Below are 15756 nucleotides of genomic sequence, written 5' to 3'. Positions count from 1 at the left end.
TGATTTGACTAACTCTTTCCATCTCACCACTTGTTCCAGGTCCAATAAGTAGTGTGGTGGTTTGAACATGCTTGGCCTAGGGAGTGGTACTATTAGAAGGTGTGGCCTTGTCAAAGGAAGTGTGTCACTGTGGGGTGTGTGTGTGTGTGTGGGAGGACCTTGTTCCATATCCTGCTTCTCATCTTCTGCCTCTGCACAGTGGAAATAACGTATTCTCCAACATCTTTTTTTTTTGTAATAACATAAAATTTTGCTATTTTATTTATTTTTTTATTAAATATTTTCTTTATTTACATTTCAAATGTTATCCCCTTTCCTAGTTTCCTCTCCAAAATTCCCCTATCCCCTCCCCTTGCTCCCCAACTCATCCACTCCTGCTCTCTGGCCCTGGAATTCCCCTATACTGGGGCATAGAACCTTCACAAGACCAAGGGCCTGTCCTCCCATTAATGACTGACTAGGCCATCCTCGAATGAATTTATGAAATTCTTAGACAAATGGATGGATCTGGAGGATATCATCCTGAGTGAGGTAACCCCATCACAAAAGAACACACATGATATGCACTCGCTGATAAGTGGATATTAGCCCAGGATCTCAGAATACCCAAGATACAATTTGTAAAACACATGAAACTAAAGAAGGAGGAAGACCACTGTGTGGATACTTCGTTCCTTCTTAGAAGGGGGGAACAAAATACACATGGAAAGAGTTACAGAGACAAAGTTTGGAGCAAAGACTGAAGGAAAGACCATCCAGAGACTGCACCACCTGGGGATCCATTCTAATGTCTTTGTATACTCTACAATGCTACCTTTCCAAACCAAATAATATTGAGAGAGTTTTTTAAAAATATTAAAGCCAGAGGTTAATGTAGCAGGAATTATGTTATCTTTTATAGCCAGCAAAGAAAGCTGAAATCTTTGGATTATTTCACATTGCCAAAAGAAAATCACGTAATGAAAGCCTATTTAAAAATATTTATAGTGAATCCTTCCCACACATTTGCTGTAGTCAGCACCCCAACCAAAAAAGCCACTTAGGCATTAAACAGTAGGATATTAAGCTTTCAATTCCTAGGCAACCAGCCATTGGAAATATTACATGTCACTGCAGTAAGATTATAAATTCATCCATTCATCCATGCATCTATCAATTTCAGGTTCTGTTATATGTAGTACAAAGCTTATCAGAAATAATATTTTTTCCTGAAATCATGGAATTCCCAATCTAATGAGAAAAGATATAACAGCACAGTTGCCTATGGGGAAAAAATTGTTACACTTCTGAATTTGGGCAAGCTTAGCATGGGCATGTGTATCTAACTGAAGCAAATTACCAGGGAGGGACTTTAGAATCTCCTCCCTGGGGCAGTTATTTTTATTGCCAATTGTAGCCCAAAGTAAAACAAATCATGAAATCAATGCTACCCTGTCAGTTTCTGAAGTCTGACTTCTAGTACATAAACTGGAAGACGACACAGTCAATTCGACAATACCAGGCACATCCTACAATTACTGATGCACCAGCTGAGATGTTATGCCTTTCCAGCACATAAAATACTCTACCCAGATACCCCATGGGTACAGAGAACTCAGTATGTTTAAAACCGAGCTCATTATTTTTTTTCTTGAAAATTAGCTCCTCTTCCTGCATTCTGTATTTCCATTAATAGGACCCCGAGCAGCCTGACTCCCAAGCTTGACTGTGGCATCATGTCTCACGCCCACTCCCTCCTGCCGTTACTCAGCAAGCTCTATAGATTCCATCTGAACAGTGCCCTCTGAATGGAATTCTTTACTTCATTATTTCAGGGATGCCTTCATTGTCTCTCACCTGTGCTACTAGAACACAACCTCCCTAATTAATCTACTTTTTAAAATGAGTCTTTTCCTTTTTCAGACCAGCCACCGTATTGCTTCTAGAGTAATTATCCAGAATGAGAGATCTTGTTCTTACACCCTTGTACATAAAACTTCACGGACATCCCACTATCTAGTAGATAAAATTCAGGTCATTTGGGAGTTTATTGAAGGCTTTAGCAATTGAACTTGCTTCCTGCATTACTGAACTTTACCTCCTGCTCCTGCTGTAGTTTGGAAACCTGTTTGTTTTTGTTGTTTTGAAGTTGTTTGTTTGTTTCTCTTTTCCCCTTTCTAAAGCAAGCCACAAAGTGCCATACCATTATAGCAGATTTCCATTGGTGTGGAACCTATGCATTCTTTTAGTAAAGCTACCTTTGTTTTTTGAATAGAGACATGTTGGCAGAGGAGATAATCCCTTCTCTTGCTTTTATGGGATGCACTGACTTGGGTCACAGATATGCCACAAAGATGCATATGCTTAAAGCAATGAGCTACAGGAGGTCTAGGTATGTATAATAAAGACATATTTCATCCTGTGGGAGGCCAGAGAGGATGGACTCTAAGCAAGCTCCTAGGTAGGTGATGAGACCAGGAAAAGGGCAAATGAAGAATGTTTCATAGAGACATAGTCAGTGAAGATGGAAGGCTTGATTAAGGAAGTGTGGGTCATTTACAGTCTCCTGCAAGGATCTGCCAGAGTTTGACCAATACAGATGGTGATGCTTGCAGCCAACCATCAGACTGAGCACAGAGACCCCAATGGAGGAGTTAGGGGAAGGACTGTAGGAGCTGAAGGGGTTTGCAAAGCCATAGGAAGAACAACATCATCAACCAACCAGACCCCCAAGAGCTCCCAGGAGCTAAACCACCAACTGAAGAGTACACATGGAGGGATTCATGGCTCCAGCTGCATATGTAGTAGAGGATGGCCTTGTTGGGCATCAATGGGAGGGGAGACCATTGGTCCAGTGAAAACTCGATACCCCAACATAGGAAAAGCCAGTGAGGTAGAAGTGGGTGGGTGGGTGGGTGGGAGAGCACCCTCATAGAAGCAGGGGGGGTGTTGAATGGAATAGAGGGGTTGTGGAGGGGAAACTGAGAAGGGTGATAACATTTGAAATGTAAATAAATTTTAAAAAAGACAGAAAGGGGCTCAATAGGGTAAAAGAATCAAGAGAGAATGTACAAGGGGTTGAGGCAGAGAGAAGGAATATGATGCAGGATGCTCTAGTCCCTGTACCAAATAAGCTATCTTCAGCAATGTCTTCACTGACATCATGTTCCCATGGCTCTTTGTTCCCTCATCAGTTACACTAGCTCTTGCTCTCATGTTGTCTCAGTTTGCACACCCATCTTCTTCCTCTATCCATGGGACTTTTATGCATTTCTTATGTATGTGTTCTCATTGTTCATGGTATATGTGTGTGCTGGCATGGAGGAGTACAAGATGGCTGGCCACACTCACTGGCAGTCAGGAAGTAGAGAGGGGACTGTGGGTATTTAGCTTGCCTTCTTCTTTTTATTCACTCCAGGAAGCCTCCACTGATGGTTCCAATCACATGCAGAAGGCATTTCCTTTCTTCCTTTGCAACCATCTAGAAATAGTACCCTCACACACACTCACACACATTCCTATGATGACTCTATATCTTGTCAGGTTGGTAGTGAAGATTAACCATCACAGCTGAATATTATAATCACTCAGGGAGCTTTAAAAACACAGATGCAGAATCAGGCACATGCATGGGATTCCAATGTGACTGGCACATGTAGCTGGATATGAGGCTGAAAGACATCCAGGGTTGATACCAGTGCTCTAGAGGGCATGAATGGCTTAAAGTTCCTGTGGGATTATATTCTGCATCTAAGGCCTTTAAAAATCTGTTGCAGATTAATGGCTCCAAATATAATTGTTTTTCAGCTCACTAAAGATTGCTGACCGATAGACAGGCTCTCAGCCCTCATCCCCGTTTGAGAGATGCTGGTTGAGAAGGCATGAAAATAAGGCCTGAATATCTTGTTTAAAAGAACTGCTCAAAGTGAGAGTGTAAATAGAGGTACTGATTCATAAGTAATGAATGTGAAGCCTTGCATTCTATTATTTGTTGAGATAGTGAATCTAAAGGATGCTAAATCGGATTCTTCAAGGCATCTAAGAATTACTGATTATGGTTGAGTACCATTGCTTTTTAATATTTCCTTTTTAAAAAATATGACATTTGAACCCTGACTGATGAACTCCAAATCTCTGAGTAATATCCACTCTTCTGGGGCTTTTGTTTCCAGGTGATTTCTATGACCATGAAGGGATGAGAAAAACACTGTCCAAGAAAAACAGAACAAAAACCAGATACTGTTTCAGTATGACTTACTGAAAGTTAAAGCAACTTAATTATATTGCACCATTACGTCATTCACATTCCTTATATGGGGTAGCTGGATAAAGATAGAATATTTCCAAGGAAATTTTTTTTTTTACTAATTTTGGACAGAATCACATAACATTTGAGTCTGCTCCATTAGCTAAGGGAGGAAGGTCTCAGAGGAGCAACTTTAGAGAGTGGAAGCTCTCAGAGGATTAACATGCCTTCCTTTGCTTCATAGGGGGTGGGGATTGTCATCAGCCTGCCTTCTATGTCTATTTGGGCAGGCCAAGAGGGTTTAGGCAGAAATGGCACGTGGGTCCTGAGCCTTCTTGCTGATTTTGGTCCATTTAAGTCCATTAACATGAATCCAGGGAAACCCAGAAGGTGATGAAAGATAAATGGATCCTGAAAGCCAACAGGAGGAAAACAATGGGCCCTCCAACACAATCCTGGCCAGTGCTGGAAACAAAAGGGAAGTGACTGAGAACTGGACGTGAGACCTGGACCTGTACACAGAACTCTGCTTCTGTACAACACACACACACACACACACACACCAAAAAACCCCCAAACCAGGATCCTGGAAAGTAGACAAACTTTTGAGACAGCTCAATAGTTACAAGTACTACAGTGAAGCTTGCGGCTTACTTATTAGAACAATCTTGTGGTTCTTGTTCAGAATTTCCCTGCATTTATTTTATGAAACCCAAACTGGTTGCTAACATAACAGCTCCATTCTATGGGTGCCTTAGTTTAGGATGGACACTAGATAGGGATGGAAGCCTGCTAAGCAGCCACAGGGAAACAAGATCCCCAAATGGCTTTTCTTTCTGAAAGTTCATCTTAGTTACTGACTCTGACCACTGCCACCCCACCATGAAAAAGAGAACCCCTGGGAACCATATGTGTATACCCACCCACCTTTATAACTTCAGTTCTAGTTACCCTCCTCTTAAAACCAGTGGCATCCTCTGACTGTTCATCTGTCATTTCGAAATCTTAGTCCATTTTCAGATGCTCTAGAGAATGCTACAGACTGGCTAATTTAGAAAGAACAGTTTATTTCTCATAGAGGGTTTTGAGGCTGAGGAGGTCAAGATTGAAGGTTTGCAACCTGGTGAGGGATTTCTTACTGAGTCACAATACCACAGAAGCTATCACGTGGGAAGTACACAAAGCAGAGCTATCTCCTAGAACAGAGCCACTCTCAAGAGAACCAAACGGCATCTACAATAATGGAATACACTGATAATTAACCCATCCACAAAGGTATAGCTCCAGTGACTCATCCCTCTCAAAATGTCCTGCTTGGTATTGCTACAATGGCAATTAAATTTCACCATTGATTTGACAGAGCTATTCAAACCACAGCATGCTCCTGTGCCTCCCTCCCACTTAGATTCTTCTGATAAACACAATGCATCCCTTCCATCTCCAGGATTTCCAAATGCCTACATTTATTCCAGCAACAACCCTGACGTTTAAAGTTCAAACTTTCATCTAAATCAGACGTAAGTGACATGCAATTCACAACTCAAGCTGAAACAATTTCCCTTATCTGGGAGACTATGAAATCAAAATTTAATCTACTCTCAAAATAAGGTGATAAGACCAACATGAAACAGACTCTAGCACTCCAAAAAACATAAATAGAAATAGGCGAAACAGATAATTTGGAAACAAGTTTTATAACTAGGACAAAGTACAAATAAGGCTGAAATGCGATAACAAAAATTACAGCAAGTCTTAAAACTGGAGAATTAATTTAATTTTGGATCTTCCAACATGGACATAGGTGTATACAAATAAGAATCTGATGTCTGCAGATTCATGATCTCCCTGACTCTCTCTCATTGTCTTGGTCACTTTCTCTGCATATTAATCATTTCAGCAAATAGTTGCATGGTTATTCCATTTGTATTCTTTTCCAAATGAGATTTTTTTCTTTTACCCATACAAAATTCAAATGGTTCAAATCTTTATCTGATTTTCAATTTCCTTTAATTCTATTTTCTATCTTTAAGTAATTCATCTGCTGTCTCACAATGTGTAATACAGTTAAATGTTGCCATGTAGCTGCCCAAGTGCTTGCTATTTTGTCCATCACAGGGATGTTCTCTATTTCATAAAGACTTAAGACATGGGCATAATTCTACCAACTTCTTTGCTACTATATAGCAAGAGTGACCCTTTCCTTGAATCTCCAGTATCTTATTACTCATTTTGGTCAGAAACCTCATGTACTTTACTGACTATATTTCTGTCAACATTCTTACCGTGGCTTCAGTAAATAATTCTGAGACAGTATAAACTTTTCCTATTCTTTTCTACTTCTTATCTCTAATTAGAATCATCCTTAGTACTCTACTCTATTCACAGCGACAGCCTGTTGCTAACCTCTGCCAATCTCTCTGAGCCTCTCTGCTTTCTGGTTGTTTCTGAGCCTTTCTGGTTTTTGCTATAGCTTGTCACCTGGATACCAGTTTGTGTCAGTCTGTTCTCTGTGTCTATAACACAAACTCACAGATTGGGTCGCTTATACAGTAAATACATCTATTTCAGATCAAAAGGATGGTGGATCCATGCGCATTGTACTGACAACAAGGAACAATTTGTGCACAGTAACATGGGAGAAAGGCAAGCAGACACACGCCAGTCAGAACTCATGCTTAAAAAATACTTAGCCTACTCTCTCATTAATAGCATGGATCCATACTGGGCATAGGTCACTGCTTACCTAATCACCTGTCAAGGCTTTTACTGATTAACATTTAACTGATTGCAACTCACTCAGCACAAAGATGGCGAGAAGACACTAAAACTACAATTTAAGGCCATTGGATGTGAATGTCTTACTAACTCTGAACTTACTTTATCTTCACACATGATTGTACATGGGGTAAATATCTCTTGTGTTACAAATGTTCTCATCATTATTATGCAGGATTTAAGTAACTTACTCACAAATGGAGGATTTAGTGGCATCTGGGACTGAGTGATGTTGAACCTGGAACCTTTAATTCCCTTTTCCACTACGACTTTACTCTCAGCAGCTTTTCTTCTTTGATGATCAGTACTTTCACAACAGCTTTGTGTTCTGCAGGCTTTCTTGGTCAGACGCTGAGCTCTTAATTTTTCCTCTTACAGTAAAGATTAACCCTTATGCATTTACCAGTGTACCTCTCTCAGGAGGGAGTTATTGATCAACAGGATCATCTGGGGAGCTTTCAAGTGACAGAATAGAATGGTTATTAGCCTAGGCAGTCCACTGAAATTACCTGAGAGTACTGAAGAAAAAAAAAATCAAAGATGCCTAGATCCTACTCACATGTATTTCTGATTTCATTGAGTTTGTGTTTGATCCGGACATCATAAACATCAGAATCCTGAAAGTATTCCAGCAATCATAATGTAAAGTTATGTTGAGACTCATTGGCATGGATTTTCAGTGTGTCCTTGCCATTTTAATTACAGTTATATTCATTGTATAAAAGAGGAAACTCATATCCAGATAAAAAAGTTTGTTCTCCAGGAAAAGAGCTGATAAGGAAGAATTGAAATTTGAATGAAGCAATAGTGTTCTAGAATCTGGGAAACATTTGAAATGTTGCTTGACAAAGCATACACAGACAGATGTTTGTATCTTGAGGTTCTACTCCACATCTGTAACTAAAAATAGGTCCAAAATAGAATTAGGATTGATGAATGAGTCTCTTCCAAATCTGTGCAGATCTTTTTGTCATTATTCCATGATAGGGTAGAATATAACAATGATTTACATGACATATTTTATTTGTGCAATAATTTAGGTATAATGAATAATTTTGAGATGATAGAAAGTACATATGAAGATATCCTTATGCTTTTTTCCTATAAAATATTTGACCATTTACGGACTTGTGAGCTATGATGGGTGGAGATATTTTTCTGAATCAGTGTGAGCTAATGGCTATCATTCATTGAGAGCCAACAGTGCTTAGAAAATCCCTCACATGCATACAGAGATATTACTGTTATTTCTATCATACAGGCATTGCAAAAACAAAATAAGGCTTAGATATATGAACTATCTGGCCCCAAGCTACCCAACCAATAGATGGGAAAGGCAGTCTTAAACACAAAAGACAGTAGTAGTTAGTTGCCTATGTACTTATTTATTTATCCCTCTCACCTCATACTTAAAATAGATTGATGAAAGAAAAAAAAACAAGTTTCACACAAATTATCATTTAAATATGACAACACACAGCATCCTGAACTGGAGCAGACATGTGTAAGATTGTCTCAGGATGCATTTGTTCAAAATCATGCTGGATTGTAGAGAAATGGTCAAGACTCTACTTAGAGAGTACTGAAAATAGTAATAGGAAAAACTGATAACACTTCATTAAAAAATAAAGGAGTGTTGTAAAGAAAATAGCAGTTTCAAAAAATAGTGAGTTTAAGAAATGGTGGACCTCAAGTGGAACAAGCTTCCAGTGATCTGAAATAATCATGGAGTCATCCTTTCAGTCTTCAATGATGACTTTTGACTAACGTGATTGGCATGTAGAATTTGGTCCACAATTCATCTGAAGTTGGAACTTGGCCATGTAAAGGTACTTTGTACCAGGGCAGGAAATATATTAAGTACTATGGCAGATAATATGAAGTATTTACTCCAAAGTTTCTTATCCTTGCTACTGTCCACTGCAGAATGCAGACCATGAGAAGATCTCTCGGCCTCCAACATCTATCTTAATTTTGAGCAAGTTGTTATAAGTACAATGTCCAAAGAGGCCTTCAAGATGGACATACAGCATATGTACACTTTCAGAAGTTTGACCTATGCTCTTTCCTTCTTTCACACAGCTAAATTCGTTAATGTGCGGAGAGTGGAAACAACCGTTATGTCATATTAAATATGGCTTCTGGGGTCCCAGGGATTCAGAAGCAGGACAGGCTCTAGCTCTTGATGTCTTTACCCAGATGTTGTACTTCTAGCTGTCTGACCTAATGATTCTTGATAATGAGACAAGAGTATGCTTTACTGTTTGTTTATCTGTGGTTTACCATGAAATGCAAGCTGCATAGAAAAGAAGAACCTGAACTTGGTGGCATGGTTCTAATATGCAGAATTGAAGTCATACAGAAAACAGTTGCATGTTACATAGTAGTCCCTTTGATCCCAGTAGGCATGGAATGTTTCTTTAGGAAAATGTTGTTTAGGGTGAGGAGGAGAGAGTGATAGCAGGCAAAGGAGGAGAATGCCAAAAACATACAAACAAACAAACCCCAAAAATGTAACAAACAAGCAAACAAACAAAAAAATATGAGTAAAGGTCCTGAAGTGGCAGGAGCAAAGCATACGTACTAAAAGGTTAGCATCCTACTTGCTTTTGGTGGCTCTGATAGATTAGTGACCTAAGCTAACATAGGGGAACAAAGGCTTTATTACAGTTTCAGGTTACACTTCTTTATTGACAGAAGCCATACTGGCTTGTTTTGTCTGTCAAGTTGACACAAGTTGGAGTTACCACGGAGAAAGGAGCCTCCCTTGAGGAAATGCCTCCATGAGATCCAGCAGTAAGGTATCTTCTCAATTAGTGATTAAGGGTGGGAGGGCCCATTGTGGTGCCATCCCTTGGCTGGTAGCCCTGGGTTCTATAAGAAAGCAAGGTGAGCAAGGCAGGGGAAATAATCCAGTAAGTAGCCCTCCTCCATGGCCTCTGCATCAGCTCCTGCCTCCAAGTTTCTGCCCCCTGTGAGTTCCTGTCCTGACTTCCTTTGGTGATGGACAGGCAATGTGGAAGTGTAAGCTGAATAAACCCTTTCCTTCCCAACTTGCTTCTTGGTCATGATATATTGTGCAGTATTACAAACCCTGACTAAGGCAGTGCCAAGCCAGGAACCTGAAGGCAGGAACTAAAGCAGAGACCATAGAGGAATGCTACTTACTGGCTAGCTCCCAGAGGTTTGTTCTGCCTGGATTCTTAAACTACCTGTGATGACCTGACTAGAGATGGTACCACCCACAGTGAACTGGGCCCTTCCACATCTATCAGTAATGAAGACGCATGCACAGGCTAATCTTATTGAGGCAACTCCATAATTGAGAGCCCTTCATCCTAGGTATGTCTTGATATGTGTCAAGCTGATGAAATCTAACCAGCACAGCCAGGCAAACCCAGCTTCAGTAGAAACTGGTGGTTGAGGCAGAGAGCGGTAGCAACAGTTATGTGATGGATGATGATTGACAACCGACTCTCCAGAACAAACAGGCAAAATCCAAAACAGCTTTGACTTACAGCACTCATTGAGTTCTGTTGTATAAATTTTCCCATCCTGTCCTACTTGAAGCTCCTGATATGGTATCACTGTCTTGCAAAATTCATAAATATTCAGTGATGGTTTCTCACAAACCAAGGAGCAATACATCTGGCACCCTACTGGATAAGGGTCAGTGTCTGAGAAATAAGCAAGCAGTCAGATTTGGTTCAAAGATTTTATAAGTGACTTTTGTTATTTTTGTTGTTGTTGTTGTATCATTGCTAGATAAAATTATTAGAGATCATTTGGCCAAAGAACAAGGCAATCTGGTTCACACTCCATAACCATTCCCCTGGAGGCTATCTGCAGCAGGATTCGTTTTAATGGACCAAGGGTGTATACAGGATGTTAGTTAGGAAGACTGGTATTCCAGCAGCCCTGTGAGAAAAAGAAGCAGCATGTCTGAGCAGGTGGCAGTGAGAACAGCAAGACATGGAGATAAGATACAGGTAGGTATGAAAAGAATCAGTGTTCTGATGTTTGCCACTGCTGTCTGACAAAGTCTCCACAGAATGCCTGTCAGGCAGAAATGGGTGTATTGGTGCCAGTAAACTGTATTATCAGTGCTACTTTAGTTATTCTGGATTTTTTAATATCTGGTTATATATTAATTATTCTGGATAGGCAAATGGTAATCAACAAATTTTACAAGAATCAAGAAGGGAAAGACAGAAAAAGCACCCGGGCAGCTGGGGCGCAGGGTCGGCTGACACTCGCCAGCTACCCACAGCACCCACCACAGGATCTTAAGACTTCTGGTGAGTGGAGCACAGCTTCTGCTCCAATCCAATTGCGCGGGGCCTGAGACTGCATTAGTTAGGGAAGCAGAAACCGGCCTGAGTAGGGCCACAGGCCTCATCCGGCCGGATCAGCGCCGGGTAGCAGGAGTGCAGGGTTGCCTGACACCTGCCAGCTACCCACGACCCCCGCCACAGGATTTTGGGACTGCTGGTGAGTGGAACACAGCTTCTGCTCCAGTCCAATCACGCGGGACCTGAGACTGCTCTGGTTGGGGAGAGAGAAATCCGGCCTACATAGGGCCACAACCCTCTTCCGGTCAGAAAAGCACCTGGGCAGCTGGGGCGCAGGGTCGGCTGACACTCGCCAGCTACCCACAAACCCGCCACAGGATCTTAAGACTTCTGGTGACTGGAGCACAGCTTCTGCTCCAATCCAAGTGCTCAGGACCTGAGACTGCATTAGTTAGGGAAGCAGAAACCGGCCTGAGTAGGGCCACAGGCCTCATCCGGCCGGATCAGCGCCGGGGTAGCGGGAGAGCAGGGTTGCCTGACACCCGCCAGCTACCCACGACCCCCGCCGCAGGATTTTGGGACTGCTGGTGAGTGGAACACAGCTTCTGCTCCAATCTTTAAACAGTGACAACGATAACAACTAACCCCAGAGATTACCAGATGGCGAAAGGTAAACGTAATAATCTTACTAACAGAAACCAAGACCACTCACCATCATCAGAACCCAGCACTCCCACTTCGCCCAGTCCAGGGCACCCCAACACACCGGAAAAGCTAGACACGGATTTAAAAGCATATCTCCTGATGATGATAGAGGACTTCAAGAAGGACTTTAATAACACACTTAAAGAAATGCAGGAGAACACTGCTAAACAGGCAGAAGACAATAAAGAGGAAGCACAAAAATCCCTTAAAGAATTGCAGGAGAACACTGCTAAAGAGTTACAAATCCTTAAAGAAAAACAGGATAACATAATCAAACAGGTAGAAGTCCTTACAGAAAAACAGGAAAACACATCCAAACAGATGATGGAAATGAACAAAACCATACTAGACCTAAAAAGGGAAGTAGACACAATAAAGAAAACCCAAAATGAGGCAACACTGGAGATAGAAACCCTAGGAAAGAAATCTGGAACCATAGATACGAGCATCAGCAACAGAATACAAGAGATGGAAGAGAGAATCTCAGGTGCAGAAGATTCCATAGAGAACATCGGCACAACAATCAAGGAAAATGTAAAATGCAAAAAGATCCTAACTCAAAACATCCAAGAAATACAGGACACAATGAGAAGACCAAACCTACGGATAATAGGAGTGGATGAGAATGAAGATTTTCAACTCAAAGGACCAGCAAACATCTTCAACAAAATTATAGAAGAAAACTTCCCAAATCTAAAGAAAGAGATGCCCATGAACATACAAGAAGCCTACAGAACTCCAAATAGACTGGACCAGAAAAGAAATACCTCCCGACACATAATAATCAGAACAAGAAATGCTCTAAATAAAGATAGAATACTAAAAGCAGTAAGAGAAAAAGGCCAAGTAACATATAAAGGCAAGCCTATCAGAATTACACCAGATTTTTCACCAGAGACTATGAAAGCCAGAAGATCCTGGACGGATGTTATACAGACACTAAAAGAACACAAATTCCAGCCCAGGCTACTATACCCAGCCAAACTCTCAATTAACATAGATGGAGAAACCAAAGTATTCCACGACAAAACCAAATTCACACATTATCTCTCCACGAATTGAGCCCTTCAAAGGATAATAACAGAAAAAAAACAATACAAGGACAGGAACCACGCCCTAGAAACAACAAGAAGGTAATCCCTCAACAAACCTAAAAGAAGACAGCCACAAGAACAAAATGCCAACTTTAACAAAAAAAAAAACAGGAAACAACAATTACTTTTCCTTAATATCTCTTAATATCAATGGACTCAACTCCCCGATAAAAAGACATAGACTAACAAACTGGCTACACAAACAAGACCCAACATTTTGCTGCTTACAGGAAACTCATCTCAGAGAAAAGGATAGACACTACCTCAGAATGAAAGGCTGGAAAACAATTTTCCAAGCAAATGGCATGAAGAAACAAGCTGGAGTAGCCATTCTAATATCTGATAAGATTGACTTCCAACCCAAAGTCATTAAAAAAGACAGGGAGGGACACTTCATACTCATCAAAGGTAAAATCCTCCAAGAGGAACTATCAATCCTGAATATCTATGCTCCAAATACAAAGGCAGCCACATTCATTAAAGAAACTTTAGTAAAGCTCAAAGCACACATTGCACCTCATACAATAATAGTGGGAGACTTCAACACACCACTTTCACCAATGGACAGATCATGGAAACAGAAACTAAACAGGGACACAGTGAAACTAAGAGAAATTATGAATCAAATGGATCTGGCAGATATCTACAGAACATTCTATCCTAAAACAAAAGGATATACCTTCTTCTCAGCACCTCATGGTACCTTCTCCAAAATTGACCACATAATTGGTCACAAAGCAGGCCTCAACAGATACAAAAATATTGAAATTGTCCCATGCATCCTATCAGATCACCATGGACTAAGGCTGATCTTCAATAACAAAATAAATAATAGAAAGCCAACCTTCACGTGGAAACTGAACAACACTCTTCTCAATGATACCTTGGTCAAGGAAGGAATAAAGAAAGAAATTAAGTACTTTTTAGAGTTCAATGAAAATGAAGCCACAACATACCCAAACTTATGGGACGCAATGAAAGCATTTCTAAGAGGAAAACTCATAGCTCTGAGTGCCTCCAAAAGGAAACTAGAGAGAGCACACATTAGCAGCTTGACAACACACCTTAAAGCACTAGAACAAAAGGAAGCAAATTCACCCAAGAGGAGTAGACGGCAGGAAATAATCAAACTCAGGGGTGAAATCAACCAAGTGGAAACAAGAAAAACTATTCAAAGAATCAACCAATCAAGGAGCTGGTTCTTTGAGAAAATCAACAAGATAGATAAACCCTTAGCCAGACTCACTAGAGGGCACAGGGAAAGCATCCTAATTAACAAAATCAGAAATGAAAAAGGAGACATAACAACAGATCCTGAAGACATCCAAAACACCATCAGATCCTTCTACCAAAGGCTATACTCAACAAAACTGGAGAACCTGGATGAAATGGAGAAGTTCCTAGGCAGATACCAGGTACCAAAGTTGAATCAAGATCAGGTTAATGATCTAAACAGCCCTATATCCCCCAAAGAAATAGAAGCAGTCATTAATAGTCTCCCAACTAAAAAAAGCCCAGGACCAGATGGGTTTAGTGCAGAGTTCTATCAGACCTTCAAAGAAGATCTAATCCCAGTTCTTCACAAACTATTCCACAAAATAGAAACAGAAGGTACTCTACCCAACTCATTCTATGAAGCCACAATTACTCTGATACCTAAACCACAAAAAGACCCAACAAAGATAGAAAACTTCAGACCAATATCCCTTATGAATATTGATGCAAAAATACTCAATAAAGTTCTTGCTAACCGAATCCAAGAACACATCAAAACAATCATCCATCCTGACCAAGTAGGTTTCATCCCAGGGATGCAGGGATGGTTCAATATACGGAAATCCATCAATGTAATCCAGAATATAAACAAACTCAAAGACAAAAACCACATGGTCATCTCGTTAGATGCGGAAAAAGCATTCGACAAGATCCAACACCCATTCATGATAAAAGTCTTGGAAAGATCAGGAATTCAAGGCCCATACCTAAACATGATAAAAGCAATCTACAGCAAACCAGTAGCCAACATCAAAGTAAATGGTGAGAAGCTTGAAGCAATCCCTCTAAAATCAGGGACTAGACAAGGCTGTCCACTTTCTCCATACCTATTCAACATTGTACTTGAAGTCCTAGCCAGAGCAATTCGACAACAAAAGGAGATCAAAGGGATACAAATTGGAAAAGATGAAGTCAAAATATCACTTTTTGCAGATGATATGATAGTATATATAAGTGACCCTAAAAATTCCACCAGAGAACTCCTAAGCCTGATAAACAGCTTCGGTGAAGTAGCTGGATATAAAATTAACTCAAACAAATCAATGGCCTTTCTCTACACAAAGAATAAACAGGCTGAGAAAGAAATTAGGGAAACAACACCCTTCTCAATAGTCACAAATAATATAAAATATCTTGGCGTGACTCTAACTAAGGAAGTGAAAGATCTGTATGATAAAAACTTCAAGTCTCTGAAGAAAGAAATTATAGAAGATCTCAGAAGATGGAAAGATCTCCCATGCTCATGGATTGGCAGGATCAACATTGTAAAAATGGCTATCTTGCCAAAAGCAATCTACAGATTCAATGCAATCCCCATCAACATTCCAAATCAATTCTTCAACGAATTAGAAAGTGCAATCTGCAAATTCATCTGGAATAACAAAAAACC

General features: G+C 40.4%; 1 protein-coding gene across 3 annotated transcripts in view; it reads right to left on the bottom strand.

Annotated features, from left to right (window-relative positions):
• Lin7a (lin-7 cell polarity scaffold A) overlaps positions 1–15756 on the bottom strand; it is a 147313-nt gene that overhangs the window by 90640 nt on the left and 40917 nt on the right. The gene's annotated exons all lie outside the window — the stretch shown is intronic.

Source organism: Mus caroli, unplaced genomic scaffold, assembly GCF_978045245.1.
Source record: "Mus caroli unplaced genomic scaffold, Mus_caroli_1 scaffold_9, whole genome shotgun sequence".
NCBI classification, from domain to species: Eukaryota; Metazoa; Chordata; class Mammalia; order Rodentia; family Muridae; genus Mus; species Mus caroli.
This window is presented reverse-complemented; position numbering and strand designations above follow the sequence as displayed.